Raw genomic sequence first — 11,880 nt, 5'->3', positions numbered from 1 at the left:
GACGTCATGTAACAGAATCGTTCGCGAAGTACAAGTCGCTGATTAACCACAATATACATACATTGAACTGCGGTGCTTAACCACCAGGGCGCCTGGACGCCATAGCCCTACCCCTCATCGAATAACATGATAAAAGTTTCGAATTATGAGAAATATAACTGAATGTGCTAAATAATTAAATGAGTAAGAGTTTAAATATATGATTAACCACAAGAATTATAAAATTCTCTCATGATGTCATGTAGAACAAAACCAGGACCTAAGAACATGGAACTTTACTTTTGTATTTATTTATTTTAACTTACTTAGATAGGGACCGAAGAGACGGAAAGAAAAATTATGCCCTGTATGCAACAATTTATTACTATTATATACACAACAATTTATTACTATGACATTGATAGTTTAGTTCAAACTTTCACCACTGATATCATCAAAGCCCACTTGGATGCTCAAAAAGAAGTTCCCCAGGAACGCTTGCATAGAAGTAATGAATTAAAACAACTTATTAAAGGAAGCAATGCAACCAGGAGGCAATTTCAGAGGACCTGTAACAGGGAGGACAAACATAGATTCAACCAACTCTGCAATGCCGTCAAGTCTCTGCAAGCACAACAAAGCTGGACCAAGTACCTCCAAGGTCTCTCCACAGATGATAACTCACTATAGAAAGCTATTAAGAGGTATACAAAATGCCACAATAACATTCCGATTCTTAAAGGCCCTCAACGGATCCATTACACTGAAATTGAGAAAGCAGAACTTTTAGTTCAGCATCTGGAATCTCAATTTCGCATTAACAATGACACTCCCGCAGAAAACCTTGTTCACTAATTTAATTTCACCTTCTCAAGGCCAAGCACAGACAACATAATTCCAGCCTTATCATCAGAAGTCTATGCCATCATCAAAAACCTAAAGCGAAAGAAAAGCCCAGGACTTGATGCAATCACCAATTGCATGATCAAGAGGTTCCCTCTCAAAACAATCTTCACTCTTACTAAGATCAGTAACATCATTATTAACTGGCAGCAATTCCTACAGTTTTAAAGAACTGCAAAAATTGTTCCTATCCTAAAGCCTGGCAAATCAGCATCAAAACCTGAGTCCTGCAGACCCATCAGCCTCCTCTCATCTATGTGCAAAATCTTCGAAGCAGTAATTCTGAAGCGAATCAATGACCACCTGCAAACAACATCATTATACCGCATCGATTTGGATTTAGGAGGCACCTTTTAACGACCAATCAATTATACGGGGTTGTAGAGAAAGTTTTTGAAGGCATGGCATCAAGAAAAGTCACCGGTGGACTATTTATAGATATCGCCAAGGCTTTTGATAGAGTATGGCTGGATGCCCTCACATACAAATTACACTTTCTGTGTTTCCCAGACTACATCATAAACATTACTAATTCTTACCTGCAGGTAGACACTTTGTCGTTCACGTATCAGAAACAAATTCTACTAGACACACTATCCTTGTTGGCATCCCTCACAGATTCTTGCTTGGACCCACATATTTCAATATATATGTGAACGACATTCCCACTACACACGGCACAACATTAGCTATGTATGCAGATGACACAGCACAAAGTGCATTCATTGGTCCATTTATCCAACGGCTACAAAACTACATACACACACTAGAGACGACTTTCCAAATGGAAAATCCTTGTAAATGGGGAGAAGACCAAGGCAGTTTTATTCACAGGAAAAACTAAGAATCTACAGTTCTATGGTACCAGTATTCCATGGGCCAAGCAAGTCCTTTATCTGGGGGTGATCCTCAATAATACTCTTACATGATCTCCACACATCACATCTATTATCCAAAAGCTTCGAGTTCGTAAAGCGAAACTTTACTTCTTAATTTCTCGGAACAGTGTGTTATCTGTAGATAATAAGTTACTTATTTACAAGTCCATTCTCAGATCATTACTCTGTTATGCAAGTCCATTTTGGGCACATACAAGAAAAACTAATAGGCAAAAACTTCAGCTTTGCCAAAACAGTGTACTGAGGCAAATTGTAAATGCAGAATGGTACATTCGAAATAACAGAATCCATGAAGAACTTGGTGTTGAGCTGCTCAGATCTCATTATTACAAACTTGCCAAAAATTTTCACAATAAACAACCCAAGCATAAAAATATGCGATTATGATTTCAATAGCTGAAATAACATTGACAGGGCCTTGGCCCAGTAAAATATTTGGATAATGTAATCCACACTCTCCTCCTTCCTGTCTTAAACTGCTATGTACTACCACAAGTAGGTTGTCTGTATTCTCTGTATATTGTGTTTTTGTTTTTGTATTGTGTATGTTGCTCGTATGTTTATTATTTCTTCTGTTATTCCATCTGTATTGTGTATTTGCATTGGGTATTTTGCTTGCATATTTTATACTTTTATGGATTCAGACTTCCAACATTTTCATTTATCTTTACTGTGACTTTAACACCAGCTCGACAGCCTATGTGCCTAAAATCATTAACAGATTAATTTCCCAGCTTAATTTTGCTCATGTTAGTTCCTAGTACTTTAACTTCTTTCTTGCTCATATCAAAATTTAATATTAACATAAAAAAGAAATTATATACTGATTTGATAGATTAATCCTACTATCTTTCGAAATCACTATTTATTCTACATGGGGTAGAGCCTAGGCTCAGGCACCCAGGTGTACCAAGTACCGTTCCACAGGGAGGTCGAAATTATTACTATCTTATGTATTGCTGATAATTTTCAGCGTCCAGTGGAACGGTGCGTTGGTACACCAGGGTACCTGGGCTGAAGGCACTACCCCTTGTAGAACATGTTAACTTTGCGAATGTTGGCAAGAAATAACCTATTACTTTATAGAATTTGGATAAGCTAAATATTAAGAAACTTCGTTAAAAAGATTAAACCAAATGATTCAAATAAAAAATTTTGAAAAGTGGGAAAAACCAGGGAATAATTGACTTGTAATATTTAAGGATAGATAAAACACTAATAATTAGAGGGTCAGACCAGGTCGTCGAGCTGATGATCAAGTGGTGATTACTGAAGCATAAAGTTCAAAGTAGAAAGTAATTACTCCCTACTAGTGTATTCCATAAGTTGCTGCACAGTCTGGAACACAGTACGAAGTTTCTTCACAATATTAACATTCTGGAGAAAACTGAATATCTCCATGATGAGTTTGCTTAGTTCCTGGATGTTCGGGCTCGATCCCCATTTACAAGGATAAAAGTCCATCAAACATGCTAGGCACAGAGGTTCGTCTGTTTTTAATTTTATCACTGTATTTGGTCCTACTAGACGTCTGTGCTGCAGGTTTGTCCGTCCTGGGTAGCTCAGGGATATTCTCTGCTGAACCTTCAGGAGCAGGTTGCCGCTGGGGTCTTGGTTTTCTTCGCAAATCCCGCCTTGTACGTCTCACACCCACGAAAGCTGCTCACGTAGTCTTTGCCGCAGTATATGCAGCGTGGCTTTTCATCCGGTTTTTAAGACATGTTCCTGCGGTGCAAATCTCCACATTTGACACAGCGCACAAGATTGTTACACAGATGCTGCGTATGTCCAAATGCCTGGCAGCGAAAACACTGCACAGGCCTTTTCCTCGGCTTGTACCTTACTACACGAATGTCGAAACTGAACATATGGTTCAACTGAAAGATGTGATTACCTTCAAAGTTCCGCTTCAATTCAACGAAGAAGATAGGCAGCTTCACCTGGGCACCATTCTTAGAGCTTGAAAACTGCTTAACTTTTACTGCCGGAATTTTCTCCTGACTAGATCGTCGTGAATCGTATTTTCCTGAATCCATGCCGGAAGATCCTTAATGATCACCCTGATATTTCTCTCGTTCTGAAGCCGAAACGTATGAAACGCGACGCCTCTTAGGATTTTCATCTTCTTTAAATCAGCTTCATTTTTCACATGCACATGAATCAACTTCAACTTGGCAGACTATTCGTGACTTCGGTTCAATTCTGGGCGAAACGTTCGTCGATCACTAGCCAATCAGGAGTGTCACTGGGGAACACAATGGGCGGGGGCGTGTCAACTTCTAGCGCTCCTTCTCGTTGCTGGTTTGTTCTAAGACCTGGAAACGATTGCTTTGCAAGACGTCCATCTTTTCCACAACTTGCGACACCTTCGCTGTTTTTCTGGGTAATTGCCACCCCATATCTGTCTCATTTTTCCTTTCCTTATGCTCAGCAGGCTTCTCGGAAGTTTCCCGCTCTGTAGTCTCCTTATCACGTCGCCCATTCTCTGATTCTTCCATAGACGGTAATCTATACAATTCCTCCCATGAAGAAGCTCCGCGTATGCCCGCCAATTTCATCAGCATTTCCATCCTTTTGGTCAAGTCATCCACAGACTGACTGCTAGTAGAGGGTTCTTCACCATTCGCATCCATCACTTTCGCCTTCTTATTTTTATTTTTTCTCTGCTTCTGTTCTAACAAAAATCTTCTTTCCTCAACGGGAAGGTTTTCTTTGACTTAAACGAGACTTCAGATTCTCCTTCCCTAACTTCCACATCCGAATCGTTGTTCCTTCAAAAGGACATCTTAATTTACCCGAAGGTAAATACGTAAAAGAAAATTCACTCACTGACCGCCTACGGTTGCTGTGTCAGATATGTAACAAATATGAGAGATCCGCTCTTCGAACTACACACCTGCAGTCCTCGACTCGCTCACATTGCTGATAATGTCGTACTGCGCGTAATTTATCATTTTGACATCCCCATATTTGTGTAACATGCCTATTGGTGATCGTAGCGACAGCTAAACGGCACCTCGAATTCATCTGCAACGACGAATAGATGTAATTCGATTAATTTCTAAAATCAGCAGAGCCGGAACTCAGTGGAAAGCCGTCAGGAAGAAGGGAAAATAAATAAACAAGCAAACATACCATCTGGAGTATAAAATTAAAATAAAGAAACAAAGACTAAAAGATTTCAGATTTTAAATTACGTCCAAAGGGGCGTTAAGATTTTGTGTGTTACCTTTATTAGTCCAAAGGGGCTTTGTCCCTGAAGGCCTATTCCCAATTCAATTCACATATAGGTGGCGCTTTCACAAATTAGCGTGGCGAATAAAAACAGGTATTTTTATTTGTGATCTGACTTCGTACATACAAAAATGAAGTTGCTTAGCTAAATGTTTGATTTTGTTCAAGGAGGCGTAAATTCTCTCTGTATTACTGAAGCACAGAGAATTTTAAAACGCGGATCATTTGGTAATGCACAGAATTTTACTTGAAAAATCAAATGTACACATTTTTGCTTCCTATTTAAGGATAAGTTCTATAGCGTCTTGATCGCATGAAATTGAAGGACACTTCATTTTTGAAAAAGGAGAAATTAAAAAAAATTTTTTTTTAATTCTTGTTCATGTAAAGGAGGAACTGCTGGCTGTTGTAAACATTGTGTCGCTGTTTTATTGTATTGTGGCAGGCAGCTGATTTTAACGTTCATTGATTGTAAACAAATGATTTTATATGTGTTTAACTTGGGATTTCCAGAAAATCTGTGCAGTCAAAAGTGTCTTTTTTTCCCTCATAAAAATAATATTGAATCATTACATACTAAAAATATATTGATCTAGTACATGCTTCTTTGTATTTATATCTATTATATACATAATAGCACTAATTATCAGATGCAATTTTGAGAATATCAACAAGCAAAGCACTTAAAAATGAAAAAAGACACTTGTAATAGAAATACCGTATTTGACGGCATATAAGACGCACCCTTATTTAGAAGGCCACACACAAGGGGAAAAAGTTTCACTAGTCCGAGCGAGAGCGCGGTACCACAATAACTTAAAATGTAGTTTCTTTTAGTTCTCACGTTTCGTAAAAGCCAAATAAACAGTCATTGAATGCAATTACCAAACATATTTTTATTAAGGAAAATTAACAAACGGCAAGCTATTTTGAATATGATACATTTCAATAATGAATAAATGAATGAACGGCAAGCAATCAAACATAATACAAAATAAAGCAGAAACAACAAAAAACACAGATTCAAGGAAAATGTTGCCTATCATGAAATTAGACTTTAATCACTTTCAAAACCATAAAAATCCTTTTCACTATCATCATCATCGAAAACGAGAATATCATCATCACTGCTGCTTCCGTCATCGCTAGTATCACTTTCTTCGAATAATGCGTCGTCTTCTGTTCCGTCAAGAACATGACTCATTCCGCACTTCTTAAGGACTTACCAATTACTTCAGCCTTTACGTCCTCCCAAGATCTTTTTACCTTGCTGCTGCTCTGTTTCCATGCACTTTGGCGTAGTTTAACACTCCTAGTTTATACTGAATTGTATAGCTTAATCTCTTGTTTCCTGTAATCATATTTTCCAGGATATTTTTTTTAAACAAATAGTTTTAAGCACCGATACCTACACGTTTATACAGAGTAGCACCGATACCGACACGTGTGTCGGCTGAGTCAAAGAAAGTCTGTGTAAAGAAGGAAAGGCTCCATAGACGTAATGTGACCGTCGAACCTGTTCGAATTTCGACATCAGCTTCGAGCTTTGGCGCTTTTTGGCGACAGATATTTCACGCATGCGCAAAATAATTATGGCAGATGTAGAAAAAGTTATGTGTTTCTAGACCTTTATCCGGGGTAAAAATAGTATTCAATATGGAAAGTTAACCTGTGTCCTTCACGTATAACACGTAGGTAACTTTTTTGAGACCAAATTTAGGGAAAAATGTGCGTCTTATATACCGTCAAATACGGTATTAGTATTCTATATGTATTATAAAAAATACATGTAATGAATAATACCATGACCAAACACTTCAAAAAAAAAAAGAGCAGATTAAATATTCCCTTGCGAAAGCAATCCTGCCATATAACATGTAGTTAACTTTTGATTACATGATATTACAAGCATTTTCTATGGATTTTTCTAGGAGTGGTTAAAACGACTGAATGCTGGTAGTTCAATCTCGGCTCAAATCCTGGTGAACAAGCTGGCTGTGCAGTCTTTTTTTTTTTTTTTTTTTTTTTTGCATGTGTTTTGCGAATACGAACCAGTTTCCCCTACAAAGTTCTTTATAAAGGCATTCTTCTTCAAGTTGATAGCCAATATGCTTAGCCATATTCAAATACCCTAATCTAACCTTACCTTTCCTTTAGATTCTATATTCACATGTTATATCTTGTATCTGTTAAGATTTGTTCATAGTAGGGCAATGATCACCAAGTTTCTACCGATCTGGCATGTGATTTATAACAAAATCGGTCATGTTTTCACCTTGTAAACCTTTATAAATGTTCCAAATTTTCTTAAGGATTCTTAATAATCTTATTATTTAGAAATGTGTTTATTGTTGTTTTTATATTAACAAAAGAATTTAAATATAAAAGATAAATTTTAAAAATAACTGAAGTTTTCTTTTAACCAGTTTTGCTCTTCTAATGCTGTCTTTAATTATTAACTTAATATCTGAGCTAAAAATTCAAGAATAAGTCTATTAAAAAGTCTATGTAATAAGTCTCTTAATTAATTACATAGTATGAACTTCATCATCTTTAATCCAGAAAAAGACATTAATCCATTTAAGCCAAAAGAATCCTGTTATATATATATATATATCCTATGCTCTCATAATTTAAATGATATTGTAAATTAGTTCGCAGCAATAATTAATCTTTTATTTGCATGCAATTAAAATTTCATAATTTAAAATTTAAATTAACTTTAATCTAGCTTTATATGAATAGAAAATATCTGTTATATATATAATCTTTGTTTACTTCTGTTTTTAATGTTAGCACCATCTTATCTACCTGTTTTTGTTGCTCACTAATTCGACAGATTTCAGAAGTCAAAATTGTTATCAAGTTTGTGGCTTCACTTGCTTTGCCTTTTTACAAATTTTTATACTTCTTCATTTATTGTCTTGCAACCATTCGAAAATTTAAGTACATTCGATTTCGGGTAAGACCTTGAGCACAGGCACCTATGTGTCTAACAATGTTCTACTAATCAAGGTTGTAACCAAATACTGAAGAATGTGTTGTAGTTCATACGGTGTTTTCTCCCTCCTTTTCTCATGCCTTCGTGGTGTAACTTGAAGACACTCGACGCATATTCGGGAAGTCCGGCGTTCGAATTTCGGAGAAGACAATGCATATTTTTCGCGTTTCATGCTTCAAAAAAAACCTTATGACTGTATATGGGGCGCCCGAACTAAAAGTTGGTGGACGATAATTCGTAACCACCAGGATTTGGCCATTGGCTTCTCTCATCCCCATTTGTCCTTTAAAAGGGGCATATAAGGTATTTTCTATCTCCTTTCCACGTGCCTTCGTGGTATAACTGGAAGCACACACCACGAGTATTCAGAAGGAACGTTCGAATCCTGGAGAGGGCACTGTACATTTTTCACGTCTGCTGCCTCAGAAAAACCTAATGACTCTACAAGTAGTGTACAAAAAAATGCTGAAAAAGGTAGTTTACTGTCACGTGACTTAAGTTGGCAACACTACGCCTGGGAGACAAGTTGCGATGTTTGGCTATTTACCACTTTTTATGTAGAATTTTGGAAAAAATAGACGTGAAGCAAAAGAATTGGAAGATTTCACGCACGCATGTTAATACACGTTCCCAAGACGGCTTTCTAGTAACACGTGGCATAAGCTGAACTTCATAGCTATGCAACTAGATCTTGCCTTGCAACTGCATGATCTTGCCTTGCAATAGATCTTGCCTTGCAACTGTCCTTCTACGTTCCTGTTTCGACTTTCTTAGCAATAACGGAAATAAACTCTGAAATACCTCTTTCTTAACAAGGAGTTCTTCCTTATGAATGTTGCCGCGATCATAATTAGTTGATATTTGTAATTTTTATCCAAAAGTTTCTACAGAATAAAAAAAGTATAACAAAAGTATATTAGCTGTTGAAATCAGGAGGTGATTTTTTTGAATACTTTGTCTAGTGTAAAAACTCTTTTCTTCCAAATTTAATTCCGTATGTCAGTTAAGAATCTAATCTAACCACTAGAAATAATGCTTCCGGAAACATGCTGCCCCTAAAAATGTATCGCCCGGGGTAAAACACACGCTACGTTACTGACCAAATATACTTTCTATTTCCAACATTACTGAAAATTCTTCTGTTCTCTTGCAACAAAATGTCTACTACATAATTGACATTTTTTTATGTAAGATATGTGCAATATCTGTTATGTGTGATTTTGCTTTCCTATTTACTAACAAATTTGTTCGTTTGTTAACGTCAATCTAATGTTCCTATATTTTTTTAAGGTATTATTTCAGGGGCTAAGCAATTTTACAAGTAATTTCGTTACCTATGGATTTCTGCGCTTTGTTATAACTCAGAGGAGTTCTAAATTAGGATATAATTATTTTTACTGGAGAAATATTTCAAAATTCTTAATCTTTTGAACATGTTTAATTTTTAATCATAATCTGAATCTGATAAATTCTTCAGATAAATTATTCTGCATCTTATCGACTCAGTTGTATTACGTCAGTTAAAATTTTATCACATTATTAGAAAGAAACATTAGGGGAGGAAATGTTGACACAATTTTTATCATGGCAAAGAAATAGCAAAATTTGGCTACTCTTTTAGGATGAGGCACATGCCATTGCTTTTAACGTTTGTGGGTAGTGGTTTTATGCTCGATGCTGTTATAAGCCTCCAAACGGCAAAGCGTTTGGCTCCGATACCCCAAATTCCCTCAAATTGCATGATAATAAGGGTTGTTGTTAATTAAAATCCAAAAACATTCCTTTTGGTTCATACATGGAATCTTTCTTTTAAGATACTGCTTTAATTTCTTGGACGTTTCAAGATGCATGTATTTATATATAAATGTATATACCTATTTAAAGATATTACAAAAATTATTTTAGACCGCATATAGTATACGGCCTTGCTGGTCGGAGAGTTATAAGCAGCCAAAAAATCGCATGAAACAGTGGCCAAAAATAGATTTGTAGGTAGGTCACAATCTCCGAGCCTAGCAGAAACTTGTTTGAAATGTTCGTCTGCATCATCAGAGATAGATAGAAGGTCATCAAAATAAGGAACACAGAAATTAAACCTGAAAGTACTCGTCAGATATGTCAGTGGAATATTCGACTAGCATTACGAAGTCTGAAATGCAAAATACTAATATAAATCTAAAAGATATTATCACGGCAATTTTTAATATCACCTAAGAATCTAAGTATCTGGTAATATGCGTGAATCATATCATTTGTGCAGAAATTTGTTTCGTCTTCAAATTGCTACGCATAGTCTTGCATACAAAGTACAGGGACTGGACCAAAGAATCTGACACAGATAGGTAATAACTTGCTCCATCAAGAATTTGAACTTTTCTTCGGAAGCTTGTAACAACCTCGTTGAAAGACACCGGGACTTGTAAGAAACAGCCTAACTTAAGAGGTTTCAATTCGATGATAAACAAGATTTTGAATTTGTTTACCTTTTAAAGCAGGATTCATTATGAACGGAAATTGCGTCAATAGTTTACAGTATGAAGACTCGTTATGGAATGCTGTCATAATATGCTTAATTTTTACGACAAGGGACACTGAAAAATGTTAGCAATATTTTGAACAACAATGAGAGGAAGTACTTAACACCCTTAAGTATCAAGTACGCATGCTTGTATTTAAACAGATTTTAAACATTTTCTGACACCACTTGTAGGTAGAGGAAAAAATTGTACCTTTAACAGTAACTACACCCTACAGGTGCGTAAAAAATTGAAACAATACCATTTAATTTACATCCTTACTCATAAAAACGAAAGGTGTCTCATTGAGAATTAATTGGAGTTACATCAAACTTAAGCGCAGATGTTAGGACTGCGTTGTGCCGCCGACTACCCATAACTGGTGTTAATCGCGACAGTTTCTCGGTCGATGGGATAATATGTAAGTACCCGTAATATTTCTTATGTAATACAATAAAAATTATAACTTGTTACACAAAATCTAGATCCTTAAATACACAATGTAATTCACAGCTTAAACAATGGCAGTAATAAGCATTAAGATTAAATTTGTTTTATTATTCTATTTAATATTTTAGCCCAGATTTTTTTACATAACATTATTCAATAATTCATACATCTTTTAGGTGCCTGACTGTAAGAATTTAAGGTTCTTTCTGATTCATAGCTTCTTCCCCCCCAAAAGTATTCAAAAGACAACTCATTATATATCCAAAATAATTATGTGGCTTCCCATGAAGTCGCCAAAATATATTTATGTGGCGACTCGGGAATCGCAATACCTTTTACATAGCGTAAAAGACGTATTGGTTATGGCGGCAGCAGATGTGCACACGTGAATTTTGGAATTCAGCAATCAGTTTTCAAATTAGTGCTTGCATTGGGTGTTTTTTTTTTTTTTTTTTTTTCTCCTTGTTACGAATTGTAATGGGACTGCAGAGTTTTCCAGTTGATAAAAAAGTATGCGTTGCAGTATTCAGGAATAAGAGATTTCGTCCAACAGTACAGAATGCAAAAATTCTAGTTCCATGTAGTTGTGTTTCTTAAACGATTAAATTTTATGAAAATGAAATGAAAAAAATTGCAAGCAAAGTGATAGAATGCGGATCGGAAATTTGTTTAAAGATAGCCGCATCTCATTTACAACAGCTATTGGCTTCATTTATTGGTGGACAAAATAATATACGTCAGTGAAGTTCTGCAAAGAAGAACTGGATTTATATGCACGATGCCAAATTTTTGCAATTCTTTGAATTTTTAAACGAGAATAGATCGCTGTGTACTTGGGGAGAACAACAACGCCAAAATTTACATAAGAATATCTTGAAACTTTAAGTGTTTTATTAGC

Source organism: Stegodyphus dumicola, chromosome X2, assembly GCF_044657685.1.
Source record: "Stegodyphus dumicola isolate Sdum_Otavi_A_Nest chromosome X2, ASM4465768v1".
In the NCBI taxonomy this organism is placed as follows: domain Eukaryota; kingdom Metazoa; phylum Arthropoda; class Arachnida; order Araneae; family Eresidae; genus Stegodyphus; species Stegodyphus dumicola.
The sequence above is the reverse complement of the archived record's forward strand: the minus strand, read 5'-3'. Positions refer to the sequence as shown.